Source organism: Felis catus, chromosome B4, assembly GCF_018350175.1.
Source record: "Felis catus isolate Fca126 chromosome B4, F.catus_Fca126_mat1.0, whole genome shotgun sequence".
Taxonomy (NCBI): Eukaryota; Metazoa; Chordata; class Mammalia; order Carnivora; family Felidae; genus Felis; species Felis catus.
The window spans coordinates 116,111,249-116,128,182 of record NC_058374.1 but is presented as its reverse complement, the minus strand read 5'-3'; the positions used below and the strand labels follow the sequence as shown (position 1 = coordinate 116,128,182).

Genomic DNA, 16,934 nt, shown 5'->3' with positions numbered 1-16,934 from the left:
ATCCTTCTGCCTGGAACACAGTTATGGTCACCCGAGCTCTAGCCACCACATTGGATCATGAGAACAAGGGCCTCCTTGAAGGATGTGGGCACCGTGTCCTGGAGGACTTTTGGTTCTGTGAGGACTTTATGGACCAGAGCTGGCTTCCTTGGCATTGCACTGCCTACCTCTGGACTTTGACATACAAAAGAAATGCATTTTAATTTTGTTTAAATCATCATTTTGGGTCTTGGTTCCTCACAAATGAATCTAACCCTGGCTGTAACACATGTATTTATATATAAGAGGTTACATCAGTTTACATTCCCAGACATCATCATTTTATTGGACGTGAATATTGGACGATAAGGCTGACAGTTGAGATCAAATTCAAGGCAAAGTGCAAAGATCAAATGTTTTTCTCAATTCTTATACCCCTTTCTATTAAAATCATCTTGATGAGAATAGCTGTGTTTATTAGGCTTTTCTTAAGTGCTTACCTCATCGAATCCCCTGTGAGGAGGTACAATTTGATATTTCCATTTTACAGATAAAAAAGATGAGGCTGGAAACTATTAATTAACTTGCAGGGTCACTTACGTAACCAGTGGTGGAGCTGCAACGTATCCTGGATCTTCCTGACTCTACGGCCCAGCGTCTCACCTGTGCCGTCTCCTTCCATGTGCTGTTCTCTCTTCCAGGAACACCAGCCCTCCCTCTACCTTCTTGGCCTAGCTGCTTCTATGCTCCCTGAGTTTCCTCTTCTCCGGCAAGCATTCCTTGATTTCTCTGTGCCATTCCATGATCCTGTTGCCACCCTAGCACCGTATATATCTTCTCTCACAGCATTTATCACATCTTCCTGAACGTGGTATTTATCTCCCATGGTTAGACACTGAGGTCCTGTGGAAAGATTGAGTCTCGTTCTTTATCATAGCCCTAGAACTTAGCATGGCGCTTGGCACATAAGAGATGCTGAATAAATATTTGTTGAGTTGTTGAATGAACTCCTGTTGCTGTCCAAAAGATGTTTTTGCTACTTTTTAAAAGTTGTTTTTTGGCAGATTATTCTGACTAGTCAGTCTGCTAGAATTTTTCTTGTTCTGGTACAGTCTTGCACCTACTAAATGTGTCTGTAATTTTCAGAGACTTGATTTAATAGATAATTTAGCCTTTGGTCATATGTGACATTTCCTCCTACTTCTCAGTGGGATGGCTCTGCTGTTAATGATTCCGCAGTATGAATCCACTTGTGTACTAATAGACTGCAGTGATCTTTTCCATGCAGTCAGGAGAAAAATGAGATAGTTGCGAACACACATATGCATAAATTCATTCAGAAAAATGACTGCCTGGATCCCAAATTACATAATTATCCTCTTTTCGTATTTAATGGATAGGATAAATAAGCGGTTTCGGCTCTTCGTATTGTTGAAAGATGTGCTGTCGTGTCAGAGGAGGGAAGAAACTAGAGCTTCCTGGGTAGTCAGACTGATGCATCGTTGTTCAGTCCAGCCTTTACCGAATTGTCATTCAGAGAGCTTGAATTAATTGACTCCCATTCATGGGATTGAAAATTATTTCTTAACTGTAAATTCCTATAGGGCACAGGGTCCTCATTTTCTGTATCTTTGAATCCCCAACATTCAGTGCAGTCCTTGACATTGTATAGAGCCTCCTCAATCAAATATGGGCATCAAGAGGAGGAATCATCTGCTGTCTCATTTAACTTGGAAGGCTGCTCATTCTTAGATTGTTTGAGCCTTTCACTTTTGTGCTATTGGCCTATTTACCTATTGGCATAGAAGTTGCCAGGAAGGAGCAAGGTGATGAAACCAGAAGCCAAGGATGGGGAACTAACTAACTGCTGCCCTCAGGTTTGTTTGTTTGTTTGTTTAGCTAATTTAACTATTTTTAAAGTGTCCTGTTGAGGGGCGTTAAGTGCAGTGCCATTGTTGTTCAGCTGACCCCACCATCCATCTGCAGAACTCTTCATCTTCCCAAACTGATGACACTCTGTCCCCGTGAAACAGAAACTCCTGCATCCCCTCCCTGCAGCCCCTGTCTGCTTTCACACCATGCTGCTTTCTGTCGCTACGAATGTACACACTTGACTATTTTAGGTGGAATCGTGCAGTATTTGTCCTTTTTTGACTGGCTTATTTCACATTAGCATAGTATCTTAAAGTTTCATTCATGTTGTAGCATATGTCAGAATGTCCTTGCTATTTAAGGTTGAGTTATGTCTATTTATGCATTCATCAGTCAAAGGGCACTTTGTGCTTTTTTAGCTTTGTGAAAAACGCTGCTATGAATATGGGTGTAGAAATAGGCCCGCCTCTTAATTTCACTGCCCCCCCCGCAAAGGGTATGCATCCAAGAGCAACTTAAAAATCCTTTAGCATCATCAGATTGAAAAATTTGTGCTTCAAAGGACACCATCAAGAAAATGAAAAGACAACTCATAGGGTGGGAGGAAGTATTTGTGAATCACATATCTCAATGACTTATTTCTAAAATATGTAAAGAACCCTTATAACTCAACAATAACAAGGAGCACCCCCCAAATAATCCAGTTAAAAATGGGCAAAGGACTTAAGTAGACATTTTGCTGAAGATATACAAATGGTGGCCAACAAGTACAAAGAAATGCTCAACACCGTTACTTATCATGGCATACAGATCCAAACACGTCAACTAGGATGACAATAATAAACAAAGACAACAAGTGTTGGCAAGGATGTGGAGAAAGTGGAGTTCTGGTGGGAATGGAAAATGGTACAGCCACTTTGGAGTACAGTTTGACACTTCCTCAAAATGCTGAACATAAAGTTATATAACACGGCAGTTCCACTCCTAGGTAGTATATATCCAAGAGAAGTGAAAGATGTCCATATAAAAACTTGTCTGAAAATATTCATAGCAACTCTAATTACAATATCTAAAAACTGGAAATAGCCCAAATGTCCTTCAACTGGTATACAGATAAAATGAGGTATATTTTTATAATGGAATATTATTTGGCAGTCAAAAGAAATACTGATACATTCTATAACCTGAATGAACGTCAGAAACATTATGCTATGTGAAAGAAGCCAGTCACAGAAGACCACATAGTGTGTGATTCTGTTTATATGGAATGTCCAGAGTAGGCAACTCTATAGAAACAGAAAATAGATAAATAATTTCCTAGGGTGGGGGAAGTGGGAAGGTGTCAGGGGAGAATGGAGAGCGATTGCTAATATGTGTGTTAAGATTTAATTTGGGAATGATGAAAATATTCTAAAATTAGATCATGGTGAGGAATGTAATATATTAATACATTAAAAATTATTGAGTTCTATACTTTAAATCGTGAACTTTATGGTATATGAGTAATATCTCAATAAAGGTGACAGGGCACCCGAGTGGCTCAGTTGGTTAAGCATCTGACTTTGGCTCAGGTCATGATCTTGCAGTCTGTGAGTTTGAGCCCCATGTTGGACCCTGTGCTGACAATTCAGAGCCTGGAGCCTGCTTCAGATTCTGTGTGCCTCTCTCTCTCTGCCCCTCCCGGGCTCATGCTGTCTCCCTCTCCAAAAATAAAGAATGATATCATGCCATTTGCAGCAATGTGGATGGAACTGGAAGGTATTATGCTGAGTGAAATCAGTCAGAGAAGGACAGGTATCATATGTTTTCACTCATATGTGGATCTTGAGAAACTGAACAAGACCATGGGGGAGGGGAAGGGGAAAAAATAGTTACAAAAAGAGAGGGAAGGAGGCAAACCACAAGAGACGCTTAAATATGGAGAACAAACAGGGTGGATGGTGGGGGAAAAGGGGGAAAATAGGTGATGGGCATGGAGGAGGCACTTGTTGAGATGAGCACTGGGTGTTGTATGTAAGCCAATTTGACAATAAATTATATTAAAAAAATAAGTAAACATTAAAAAAATTTTTTTTTATTTTTTTTTTCAACGTTTTTATTTATTTTTGGGACAGAGAGAGACAGAGCACGAACGGGGGAGGGGCAGAGAGAGAGGGAGACACAGAATATGAAACAGGCTCCAGGCTCCGAGCCATCAGCCCAGAGCCTGACGTAGGGCTCGAACCCCCGGACCGCGAGATCGTGACCTGGCTGAAGTCGGATGCTTAACCGACTGCGCCACCCAGGCGCCCCTAAAAATTTTTTTAAAAAGGTGTTAAAAACGTTAAGCGGTGCGATCCTAGCATTCCACAGGATGATGTGCTATCATTAAAGCAGTCTTTTTTCTCACCCTCCATAAAATAGAATAAGGATAGATTAGAAACTTGCCATTGAAAATAGGAAAGAAGGGGCTCCTCGGTGTGTCGTTTGAGCGATCGACTTCGGCTCATGATCTCATGGTTTGCGTTCATTGGAGCCTGCATTGGGCTCACTGCTGTCAGTGCAGTATCACTTCCAATCCTGTCCTCTCTGCCCACACCTCAAAAAAAAAAAATACATAATACCTAAAAAAAAAAAAAAAGGAACTATGAAGAAAAAAGAAAATTAAACTGTTTTGTTTCCCGTGGTTGCAAGAAATAAAACAGATTTTTGACAATATTTATCCATTTCCTAAAAATGTAGCATTTTTTTCCTTTTACAAATAGAGATGATTAATGAAATTGAGCTTTGCATCACAGAACTTTAACAAACTTTAAAGATATTTTTTTTTCCGTCTTTCCCTTGGCATGTAAGCCTTTCTGCCTCTGACTTTGTAGGCGAGGCGGTGTGCACCCATATGACTGCATGTCTGCACTTCCCGCCTACAATTGCCTCCTTTTCGCACATGATTCTCTTCTTCAGTTGGTGTTTGGCCCCTAATAGTCAACTGACTTTTTATAAACCAACAGCCCGTCTTCTTTCTAATAAGTTGTTCTTAGTCTACCAGCAGGTGTGGTTAAGGCTAATTGAGAGAGATTTACTTGTTATGCCTTGGAAAATACCTGTTAATTTAAATTTGGGATTGTATGTAGATTTTATTTATCTGCACTATTCCTGGCTTTGGTTAACATGTGGCCAAACTCTGCCGGCCTCTGCTTTAACTCTTAGTTCCCATTGCCCTCCCATCCTGCCCCTCACACAGCGCCCCCCACCCCCACCCCCCGCCGGGATTTGTATCTAGGTACCTGGCTCATTGATTGAGGAATTGTGGGAAGACCAGTGCCTTTTTTAAACCTGTCACAGTGCCTTGCACTGTGTAGGTGCTTAGTAATCGTTTGCCGTGTGAATAATTCTATGTGGAACTTAAAGATGTGAGCCATAGAAAAGCAGTTTCCATGTGGTAACTTTGTTTTATTTTTTAATGTCTGCTAAAAGAATGTACACAACCCGCTGAGAAAAATGCATGCCGCTTACTGTTTGATTGGTCATGACATAGGTTTATACGCATGCCAACATGGTTAAAGCACAAGAATTAAACCACAAGCATGAAAATAACGTTTGACTTTTCTTCCTGACAATCTGTGAATGAAATTTGTCAGGGCAGAGTCTCCCAAAGGCACCTCTGGAATGCGAGCTCTGAATGACTTTTTGGTTTTTGTTGGCGGGGCAGATCAAAGACATCAGTTCTGTTAGTGCTTTAACCAAGAGAAAGATAAACCTAATCCAGAGCCGCGCACGCACTTTTAAAACAAATACCTTGTTTCCTGACGTCTTGTTTCCTACTGTAGCATGATTTGCACTGGCCACAAAGAATGTAAGTGATTTTTCTCAAGTTGCTACTTTTTTTGGCTATTGCTCTTAGAAGTAGAAGGTGGAATATTTACCATCAGAGAACAGAAGACAAAGGTTTAATTTCTGTTTCAGCAAGATGAGTTTGAGAGATTAAACAATGGAGGAGGTAAGTGGATGAGCCTGCTGCTGTTGCCATCATAGTACTGGTGGCCATTGTGAGGGGGGTAAGAAACTGAAGGCCTGACAGTACAGGTATCTACCCTTCCCGTCTGTGTCCTCTATTCTGGCCACATCCCACCTTCTCAAGGAGGAAGGGTCTTGCTCCAGAAGTCCAGACAGCCGAGTTTGAGACCAGGCCCTGCCTTTGACTTTGGAGGAGTCTTAGCCTAAGGAATCCTGTCCCCTACTTTGGATATTTGTGGGAGCAGTTTTAGTTGTTACAGTTATGAGTATGACATTATTTATGAGTTTTATTCACTTCAGGTTAATAAAGGTGGTATTGTAAATACTGATTATGAAAAGGTGGTGGTGGATCTTTAGTGTTGAGAACCACTTGGGTTAGATCACTGGGCTCTCTGAGCCTTAATTTGCCTTTTTCTGAAATGGAGATAACAACTGCTCTGGCCATCTCTCGGAATTATATTTGAGGATCAGATGTGGAAATCATGTGAATTGCTGTGTTTTCTCAACTGCAAAATAGAGGGAATGCCAGCTTAACACAACCCTGGTCAGGATTAAGTAAGGGTCGCACACGTGAAGCACTTGGCAAATGGTTTAGCGGAATGCAATGATGATGTGTCCACCATCAACTAATTATTTAATCCTGACTTCCTACCATAAACTCTGTTGCCCAGCTGGCTGCCTTACGATTGACTGCATACATTGGGTGATGTTCCTTCTTCCTATCTCAGACCTTGCTGCTTGCTCCCTCTCTCTCTCTGAGCCCTTCCTGGAATTTTTCTCCCTGTCCTCTCTGCCTGTTCCAAACTGTTCTTTCTCAAAAATGTCTCTCCTCTAACCTCACACAGGGCTCAGTGGGAAGTGTCCTGTTCAGTTGTTCGCCTCTTGGAACACTTGGTTTTCTTTCCATGCACAAGTGTTTTGTTGCTCCCTGGGATCTAAGTTCCTTGGCCTTAGAACTCAGGGCTGCTTGACTGGTAGGTAATAGAAAGTCGTTTGTTGATTTTCCACACCCAAGGGACATACTTTAGAATGAAATAAGCCAGCAAACCTGAGCCTTTTCTTCCTTGGAGATAATATAACCACCCAAACAATAACACTCAAATAGTTATAGACTTTAAGAACGGGAAAGAACCTTAGGGAGTTACTCTTTACTGCTTATCATAGGTGCTTTATATACTTTCTATCCTTTGTTTCTCATAATAATATTAAAAGATAAATGTAGTTACTCACATTTTACAGGCAAAAAACTCTAAGACTCAGAGTTGTTAAATAACTTGCCCAAGGTCACTCATCGGGAACTAGTAGAAGGGCAGGTGAAACCTAGCTTTTTGTCTTCAAGACACATGTTCTACTATTTTACTCTCCTTGAGGGAAATGAAGTTTCGGTCATCACTAGAAAACAGCATGTGAGAGGGCGCCTGGGTGGCTCAGTTGGTTAAGTGTCTGACTCTTGATTTCAGCTCAGGTCATGGTCTCATGGTTTGTGGGATTGACCCCCGGATTGGGCTCTGCACTGAGAGTTTGGAACCTGCTTGGGATTCTCTGTCCCCCCCCCCCCCACCGCCCCTTCCCTGCTTGCTCTCTCTTAAAAATAAATAAATAAACAAACTTAAAAAAAAGAAAGTAGGGGCACCAGTCAGTTAAGCATCTGACTTCAGCTCAGGTCATGTGGTTCATGGATTTGAGCCCCGTGTCGGGCTCTGTGCTGACAGCTCAGAGCCTGGAGCCTGCTTTGGATTCTGTGTCTCCCTCTTTCTCTGCACCTCCCCTGCTTGTCTTCTGTCTCTCTCTCTCAAAACTAAATAAACATTAAAAAAAAATTTTTAAAAAAGAGTGTGGGGGGAGAAATCTAAGAGAGTCTGGGTTAAAAAAAAAAAGCATGAAACAGCCATCCTTTCCAGTGTAGAAACAACTGAGGTGTAGACACTGGGTATTATTAGATGACCCCAATCTAAGCCAGACTGGTGTTTTGCTAGGATGCCAGTGAGGGGGAGAGGAGCTTCATCCTGCAGTGTCGTGAGAAGCACCAGGAAGACATACAGAATGCAGCAAGCCAGTCTGAATAACACAGTGGCAGGTGCACAGCATCTGAGACTGTGGGCTTGGACCCCTACTTTACAGCCTTGTCAGTTGTAGGACCTTGGACAGCTTCCTTATTTATCTTCTCCATGCCTCAGTTTCTGCATTTGTAAAATGCAGGGATTATATTAGAACCTACCCTTCAGGGTAGCTGTGAAAATTTTGGAAAGATTTAATACTCATAAAGACTGAGAACACTGCCTGGCACATAGTAAAGGCTCAGTAAGTGTTGGGGGTTGTTGCTATTACTGTTACTGAGGCCGTAGAGAGTGTTTTGCCAGAGAACTTCAAATTTTCATGGCTGCTTGGTAAGGGCCAAGGCTGGTGGCCCAGAATCAGTCTCAGAAGCCTGGAGCTGGTGGCCCAGAATCAGTCTCAGAAGCCTCATGGGTGTGTGACCACGTGTAGCTGGCAGTGTGTCCAGTGAAGGCCGGAGACAGTCTTAAGATGCTGAGCAGTTTTATTATTAAAAGTAAATACCAGCACACTCTATTTTTCTTTCAAGAATCCAGAATAAATTGATTTTCTAGGCAAGGTTTGTAATTAAGTGCTAAGTCCCTCATACTGTTCTCTGGAAGTCCTATTTAAGTTCCAGAGAGGCATGAACAGTTTATGAAAGTTTTAGATTTGCTGATTGACCCTTCATAAAGTTGGGCTTACCTGCTTTAAGAGAGCGCTTCACTTATTAACTGAGTGAGGCTGCATGGGCCTCAGGTTACCTGGTTGGCTCGCAAGGTGCTTAGGAACACCAAGGAGTGTTTCCCCGGTGAGATGTGGAAAACATTAAAGGGCTAGATCTGGAAGGGGAATTTCAGCCGATGTTTCTGACATCGGTGTTCTGGTCAGCCTGAGGCGTCAGCTCATCTCCTTCCCTACTGGAAAGTGGGAGCGAGAGACCGACGTGATCATTTAACCTGTTCACATTTGGTCATGCAGGGTGGGAAATGGCAGTTGCTCTTTCATCAGCTTCTTTTCATGTACTTTATAATACCTGTACAATTGTTTTCTTCTTTGTAAGGGCCTCGGAACTATGCTGCTGGACACAAGCACACAACCCTGCTGGCCTTGAGCTGGTATTGTTCTGTGGCTTGTGTTGTGAAGCTTAGTTGATGATAGTCCTGTAGGGATGATTTCCCACCCTTTGCTCCAGAGAGGCTCCTCACCAACCTTTACACCTGTCCCAGGGTCCCTTTCCCTAGAATTCCAGGAGCCCCGTTGTGGCACCCCTGTACCTAATTTTGGGAATTTGGAAAGCTGCCATTGTACGGGACGATTGCTGTACACAGAAACCCCACGGGGTCTCATAAAGATGGGAGTGGAAGCGCTATGGGAAATCTGTGCTACAGCACCTTCCCGAGACTCACTGTATCTGGAAACGTGGCTGGTGTTCAGGTGACAGCAGCTCCTTGTGTTTTCCCATGGCAGCTCAGAGTGGTAGGGACCCTCCCTTATCCTGGCGAGCAAAGAGATTGGAGTTCAGAGAGGTTGAGGAGGGAGAGGAGGTATAGTGGTTCACCTTCTATTCTCTGAACAATGATCCAGAGGATTCTCATAAACTGTACATTGAGTTGCAGAAAATGAACAAACATTCTCTGTTTTTATTCCTCAAGGTCAGCTTTTCATGGCTTTGTCCCTGTCATGCATTAATAATAGCTGATACTCATTAAGCTCTTAGATTTCTCATTAAACCTCACAGCGCTATGAGGAAATTAATAGTACTCCCATCTTTACAAAGAGGAAACCAAATTTGAGAAAGATGAACTTTCCCACGGTGTCACAGCTAGTAAGAGACACACTGTAATTTGAACCCAGGTCCAACTGCCACATCACTGATTTAGCTGTGATGCTGACTGTTCCCTGGCTTTCCATCCTCAATTCTTCCCTAATTCCACAGTGCAAATGCTGCCTGCAAAACATTAAGACCATTTCATGCTTTGTATTTTGCACTGGTGAAATCCTGTGAATGGCTTTCTGTGGTAGGAGGTTCATGTCTATCCAATTCCTTTATGCTCTGAAAAGGAGGAGCCTCCCTCTTTTGAACAGAGCACAGAATGTTCAGACGTATGAGGCCTGAAGGAGAGTCTGGTGGGAGCAGCTTACCGAGGGACCCTGTTCTTCCTCCTCTCCCCTCTTGGTCACCTTCCCTTTGATCCTTGCTGCCACTCCCCTCCTCTGGCCCATTGGAGATCCCAATTTCTACTTTTCTCTCTAGCCCAGACCCCTTTCTTGAGGCACATCTAAACAGGAAATTGGCATTTTCAAAAGAACTTTTGCTCAGGAGGGAAAACCAAAAGAAATTAATAACGGAAAAGAAGTGTATTTTCACTTCATATTTTTATTTCTAAAACTATGGATTTTACTGAGCCCCCAACCCCTTTCAGCACTTAATGGATGTGAGCAGACTCCTAGCCCTTTGCTGGCCTGTAGGTGCCATTTTCTTTTCCCAGCATCTGAGATCTGATTTATTTGCCACCCACTTTTTGAAATGCAAACCTTTTTCTCTGGATTGGGTCCTCACCATTGATTCTAGTTTCCAGCCTGAAGTCTAGTGATAGTTTAAAAATATATTGACAGGGCACCAGGGTGGCTCAGTTGGTTAAGTGTCTGACTCTTGATTTCGGCTCAGGTCACGATCTCATGATTCATGAGATTGAGCCCTGTGTTGGGCTTTGTGCTGATGGTGCGGCTTGCTTGGGATTCTCTCTCTCCCTCTCTCTCTGCCCCTCCCCTGCTTGTTCTCTCTTTTTCTCAAATAAACTTAGTAAAATATATTCACAAATTCTCTGTAGTTTAAAAGGTTGAGATAAACTTTCTTCCTCTTGAGTATAGGCTGTGTTTGATGACTCACTTCTAATTAATAGAAAGTAGAGGAAGTGATGGCATTAGATTTTGGAGACTAGGTCATAAAGGCATTGCAGCCTCTATTTTGCTCTTTTTTTAGATTACTAGTTCTGGGGGAAGCCAATTACCATTTTATGAGGATGCTCAACCCTACCGAGAGGCTCACCTGGCAAGGGAATGGAGGCATCCTACCAACAGCCACGAGACTGAGCCATCTTGGAAGTACTTCTTCCAGCCCCAGTCAAGCCTTCAGATGAACACTGCCCCAGTTAGTATCTTGACTGCAGACTCTTGAGATCCTGAGCTAGAGCAACCCAGCTAAATTGCTCCTGAATTTTGACCCACAGAAACTGTGAGATTATATAAATGTTTGTTGCTTTAGACCCCTAAGTTTTGGGAGTAAATTGTTATGTAGCAATAGATAATCAATATGGGTGCATAACTAATTTTTGAGTACTATTTGGGGCAATGAGTGTTGTACGCTAGTTTCATTGACTTCCAGTTTATTCTTGTTTAGGAACTTCCTAGCTGGTTAAATTATTTCAACCATCTAAGCTTCAGTTTCTTCTTCTCTAAAATGGGGATAATAATAGATTCTACCTCAATGAGTTGTTTTAGGTGCCTGGTTCATAGTAAGGCACTCCGTAAATAGGTAACCAGTCGTGTTAATATTCTCAACTAACATAATTCATAGTTCCTCTTTTTTCCTCAATCCATTCTTTTCTCCTATTGCCACAACTTCTCACTTCCTAGAGAAACCTGATAAAGAACTTGCTGTTACACCATGAGCATAGGTCTCTTTTAGCTCTTACCATGTTATGCTATGATAGATTACTTATGGATCTCACTAGTCAGCAATAAGCTTTACGAACATAGGAAGGAACTTATGGTCTTTATTTCCGCAGTTCCTAACACCAGATAAATGAATGGATAAGTTATACAACTTCATGTGATATATTTGCCCATAAGTTGATATTGGTACTTAATTATAATTAACTTATGTAATTAAAATTAACTCCTGTCTCCAACCAAAGAGGGTACATATTAAAAAGAAGAGCAAACTGGAGAGTCCCTTGTTCATTTTGCTCTCTGCCCTTCCATCCCAAGAAACTATGATTTTACTGTGGGTTCATAATTGTTCTCACTTCCGTATCTTTTGAGCATATAGAGACCATTTAGAAGTTCAAGGGGAATGTTGCTATGAGAACATCTTCACAGTAGGTAAAATATAGTTGATTTTTTGAAGCATTTTATTTTTATTTATTTGTTTTTAAATGTTTATTTATTTATTCTGAAAGAGAGCGAGCAGAGGAGGAGCAGAGAGAGGAGACAGAATCCCAAGCAGGCCCCGCACTGTCAGCACAGAGCCTGACGAGGGGCTTGAACCCACAAACTGTGAGATCATGACCTGAGCTGAAATCAAAAGTCAGAAGCTTAACCTTCTGAGCCACCCACGTACCCATTAGGCATTTTAAATTCAAAACTATGATTCAGATTATTTATTGCAACACAAATTCTCATACTGTGGGCATTGAACGCTTTTCTCTAATGCTGGAAAGCAGCATATCACAGAGAAAGTGAATGGGATTGTGTCTGACACAGGTCCAAATCTAGATTCTGGAATTTATGAGGTATATAGCCACTCACTCATGTAACCAGGCTTCCATGAATCTTCTTATCCCACATTCCCTCTACTTACTCAGTAGATGTCTACTTATTCAGTAGACATTTGATAGGTATTTTCCATATGTCGAACAATGCCAAGTACAGGGGCTATGCCATCAAACAAAACCTGGTCCTGTCTGTAGGGATTTCTGAGGACTGACAAGTTAGGGTCAACACATGGGGTGAGTGGGTATCCGGCAGCTCTCCAGCACAGCATTATGGGGTTAAATTTTTCTTAACACAGATTCTGGGTCATATTCAGCCCCTGGTGATTGTATCTTTCCAGCTGGTAGGTTTGGATCCTATGGAGCAGTCCAGTGTGGTGTTTACTTTCAGGTTTGCTTTGCTAAGGGAAATCTGGGACTTGTTACTCTGCTATTAAAACATTAATTAGTTCTACTTGAGACAGTAAGCATCATGTAAGCCAAAATTAGTAATTTTAATATCTCTTCTGCTGGTGCCAAATGGGAGTGAGAGCCAGATCTGGTGGGATGTGAGCCTAATGCTCTAGGCCCAAAAGCCAAGGGATGCTCAGCAGAATTTAACGAGGGAGGAGGGACTGGGCCCATGGTAAACACACAAACTGCTCAGGAGAGTCCTAGAAACTGGAAAAAGACAACTTGTTCATGTGACTCTGTGTCTTTCATGATACTCCTTGACAAAATTCATTTATCCCACCCATCCATCTGTCTGTCCATCCAGTCCTTCTGTCCATTCATGCATCTGTCCATTCATCCATTGACAAATGCTGCATATCAGAAGTAAACAATATATATATTAACACCCAGTGTTAGGGAAAAAGGAGACGAATATTCTTTCAGTATTGATCCTGGGAGTACTGATTGATCCAGTTGCTCTGGAGAGCAATTTAATAACACTTAAAATTGCTCTAATTTATATTTCCATTTGTCAAGCAATTCCACTTATAGGAATCTATCTGGAGCATTTAGTAATGGAAATGTACATAATGTGTAAGAATGTTTATTACTGTTTTTTATGATAGCCAAAAAAGGGGGAAACAAATGAATTGTCCAGCAGTGTAGGGAAGTAGTGACCAGCTTGTCTGGACATAGGGTGGGACATAATGAAGTCTTACAACAATGTGCTTTGGAAGACAGTTTAGTTAATGCCACATTGTTAAAAGAGTGGGTCGCAAAGCAGTAAGAATAGAATTCTAATTTTGTATATTAAATGTATAAAAAACAGTGTTGACAGTGGCTATCTCTGAATTACTTTAATGTTCAAATTTTTGTTCTTTGTGTATTTCCAGACTTTCTACAGTGAACATGAATTACCTTTGTAGTTATGAAAAGGCATTAAAATAGACCTAATAAGAGGACAGCTTGCCTAAGGGTCTTGGTCAAGTGCTTTGGACCAGTGAGATGAGAATTCAAGAGTGGAGCTTAGCTGAAACAAAGCTGTTCTGTTTCTCCTGTCTGCATGTGTACTTTAATTCATTCAGCAGATACCAGTGTTTGCTCATGTGAGTCAGGCAATAAGGTTAGAGAGGTAGGCAGGAGCCAGATCACTGAAGACTGTGCAAGTCAGCCCATGTTAGGACTTTGGGTTTTAATCTAAATGAGGTGGAAACTGCTAGAGGATTTTAAATTGAAAACTGGCATGATCTGATCACCCTGACTGCTCTGAGCCACCATAGTCAGAGATACAAACTTGGTGTATGTTGCATGTGGGAGTAGATGGAAAAGGACGTGATTCTTCTCCCCAAGGTCTGGGGAGGGGGATCTTTGGGAGCAGGCTCAGACCCAGAGAACAGCTACTAAAGTGTCCTCGAATGCACCAGCTGCCCCAGACTTGACCAGCAATCACAGGGGTCAAGGACAATCCTGGAAAGTCTTTGTGCAGAGAGGGCTGCTTATTGAAGTGTTAGGAGAGCTGGAATCCTTGGCACTGCTGAGTATCTGTCCAGTTAAGCCGTTGGTCAATATAGTCTAGAAGGTGGCTGAGAGCCCTTAGGTGCTGGACAGCTTCCACTGGCTGCTCCAGATCCCTCTTCCACATCCTGCTCTGGGCCCTGGGAGGTTAATAGGTGTGAACCAGATACAGACTCTCTCACCCTCTTGTTGCCCATTGGTTTCACCCAGTGGGGAGGCCAGTGAGAGTGGTTGGAGGGAGAAGAGTGGTATTGGGGTAACTTTCCCCCACCTTCATCTGTTAAGTCACCTCTGGCTCCTGAGTCCCTTGACCACAGGTTTCAGCTTCTGTCAATCTTACTCACTCTTTCCAGGGTCAGTAAATGTTCCCTCCCTTCAACCTGGCAGACCTGGGGTGGTGAGAGTCCCTTTGGTTATGAGTCCTGAGGCCTGCACTCCCTCTTGAAGTTTCTCTACACCCTACCCACACCTTTGTAAACAATCCCTTTATTAATCTCACCTCTAATTATGCAATTTGAGTTTGCCATCTGATTCTTGCCGGAAGTCTGTCTAATAATAAGCCTTCTTCCTGGTGGAATCTGGGATGTTCTGATCAAACAGGATTAGGGGCTGTATCACAGGAGCCCACAGCCCAGAATGGCCTCGGTGAGGGCTTTGGTTAGTGGGACTTTCCAGCCCAGTACTGGGCTGGGAAACACGAATGAGGGTTTTATTTGTTTCAGCTTTCTCCCTAGCAAGCTGTGTGGCTTTGTCTTTTAGCTTCTCTGAGCCTCAATTTCCATGTGTAAGGGAGGCAATCTCTTTGAATTCTGAAATTTTATTATTGTTATTATTATTTGTAAGTAATCTCCCCACCCAACATGGGCCTCAAACCCACAACCCCATGATCAGGGGTCGCATGTTGCACTGGCTGAACCAGCCAGGTGCCCCTCCCAAGATATTATTTTTAATGGTAACTTTCTGACTAATTATATTCATGTTCACTAGAGAAAATCAGGAACCATGTGGAAAGGCAAAATCAAATAAAAATCACCTTAGTTCTACCATCCAGAAGGTAACTCTTAATGTTTTTCAATGCTTACATATGTTACTATTTTTAAGAATCAAATTCATGGAGCGTATTTGGTTGAACAACTAATCTGTAGGTTGTGTTGACCATTGAAGGAGTATAAAGGTGAGTAAACACGGTCTCTGCCCTCCAGGAATTGGTAATTTAATGGTAAATACCGTTCCCTAGTTATACACATCAGGTACTTCCCATGAGAGAGAGAAGTCCTTCCATCTGTCGCTTAAATCTGCAGTTTTAATGCCATTTGTGATGTAATGTTGCTTGTGTTTGAAGACTTTCCCCGTGAATTATGTGTAGAAGTAGGGCTCTCGTGCTCTAATGAGGAAAGGGTAGACTTTGCCTGTTAATATTCATTTCTTTGACCACCTACCCTAACCGCACCTGAGCTGATAGGGAGAAGCATCTTGTGTCTCTGACTCTCTCCTGCTCATTTTCAAGGTGCACTGCCACCCCTGCCATTCTGACTGACTAAAGCCTAATGGGCAATATGACAGCCACAGATGGAACGGCTGACAGAGGGGAGAGAACTTTAGGAGTAACAGATCATCTGGAAGCCAGCCCTTCTTTGCTGGGACAGTCCACCTTGCAACAGGAAGCATCAAGAAATCCTGGAAATCTGGGGGCGCCTGGCTGGCTCGGGGCGGGGGGGGCCCTTGATCTCAGGGTTGTGAGTTCAAGCCCCGCGTTGGATGTAGAGATTACTAAATAAATAAACAAACAAACAAACAAACTTAAAAAAAAAATAGAAATCTGACCTAATGTGATCAAAGAGGCGAGAGAGCAGGCAGAGCATAGGAATATTGAGAGACTTTCACTTATTTGGATAAAATGTGTCACTAAAGGCCATTGAACCTTTATTCAGCATGCCAGAGCTGCTATATTTATTCATGAAATTCTACGTGTCTTTTTCCAGTCCGGTTTTGAAGTGGAGATGTATGACCCCTGCCTGGCAGAATGCCCTGCTTACACACCATCCCTGTAACCTGGCCCTAGTTTCAGGGGAATCTGGGTCTGTAGCTGAATCAACTAAGGGCAGTTTTTCCTCATTGTACTAACCTTCCCCGAAAGAAATATTCCCGTACCCCTTCCAAATAAATGGAAGGTCAGTTCAAATTGTAAATATTGTATTTATCTTCTTCTACCACAAACTTTGAGTGTGATTTTCTTTTTTTTTCTTTTACAAAGAGAGAGAGAGAGAGAGAGAATGCCTATCCATGCCCATGGGGAGAGGGGGCAGAGGAAGAGGGAGAGAGAGAGAGAGAGAGAGAGAGAGAGAGAGAGAATCTCAAGCAGGCTCCATGCCTAGCACAGAGCCCTGCATGAAACTCAGTCTCACGACCATGGGGTCATGACCTGAGCCAAAACCAACAGAGCTACCCAGGCACCCCTGAATGTGATTTTCTTGAATTTAGCTTAGATCAATGTCCAGTGCCATTCCATTATTTGAAAAAGATCCCTAGCCCACCCCGACAAATAGAATTTGTCTCCCAGAATGCAGGAAAGAGACATGAAAGGAGGAGTAAATCTTGGTGGTGGCATGCATT

At 42.4% G+C, this 16,934-nt stretch overlaps 1 protein-coding gene across 4 annotated transcripts in view; it reads left to right on the top strand.

Annotated features, from left to right (window-relative positions):
- TMCC3 (transmembrane and coiled-coil domain family 3) overlaps positions 1–16,934 on the top strand; it is a 329,016-nt gene that overhangs the window by 73,158 nt on the left and 238,924 nt on the right. The gene's annotated exons all lie outside the window — the stretch shown is intronic.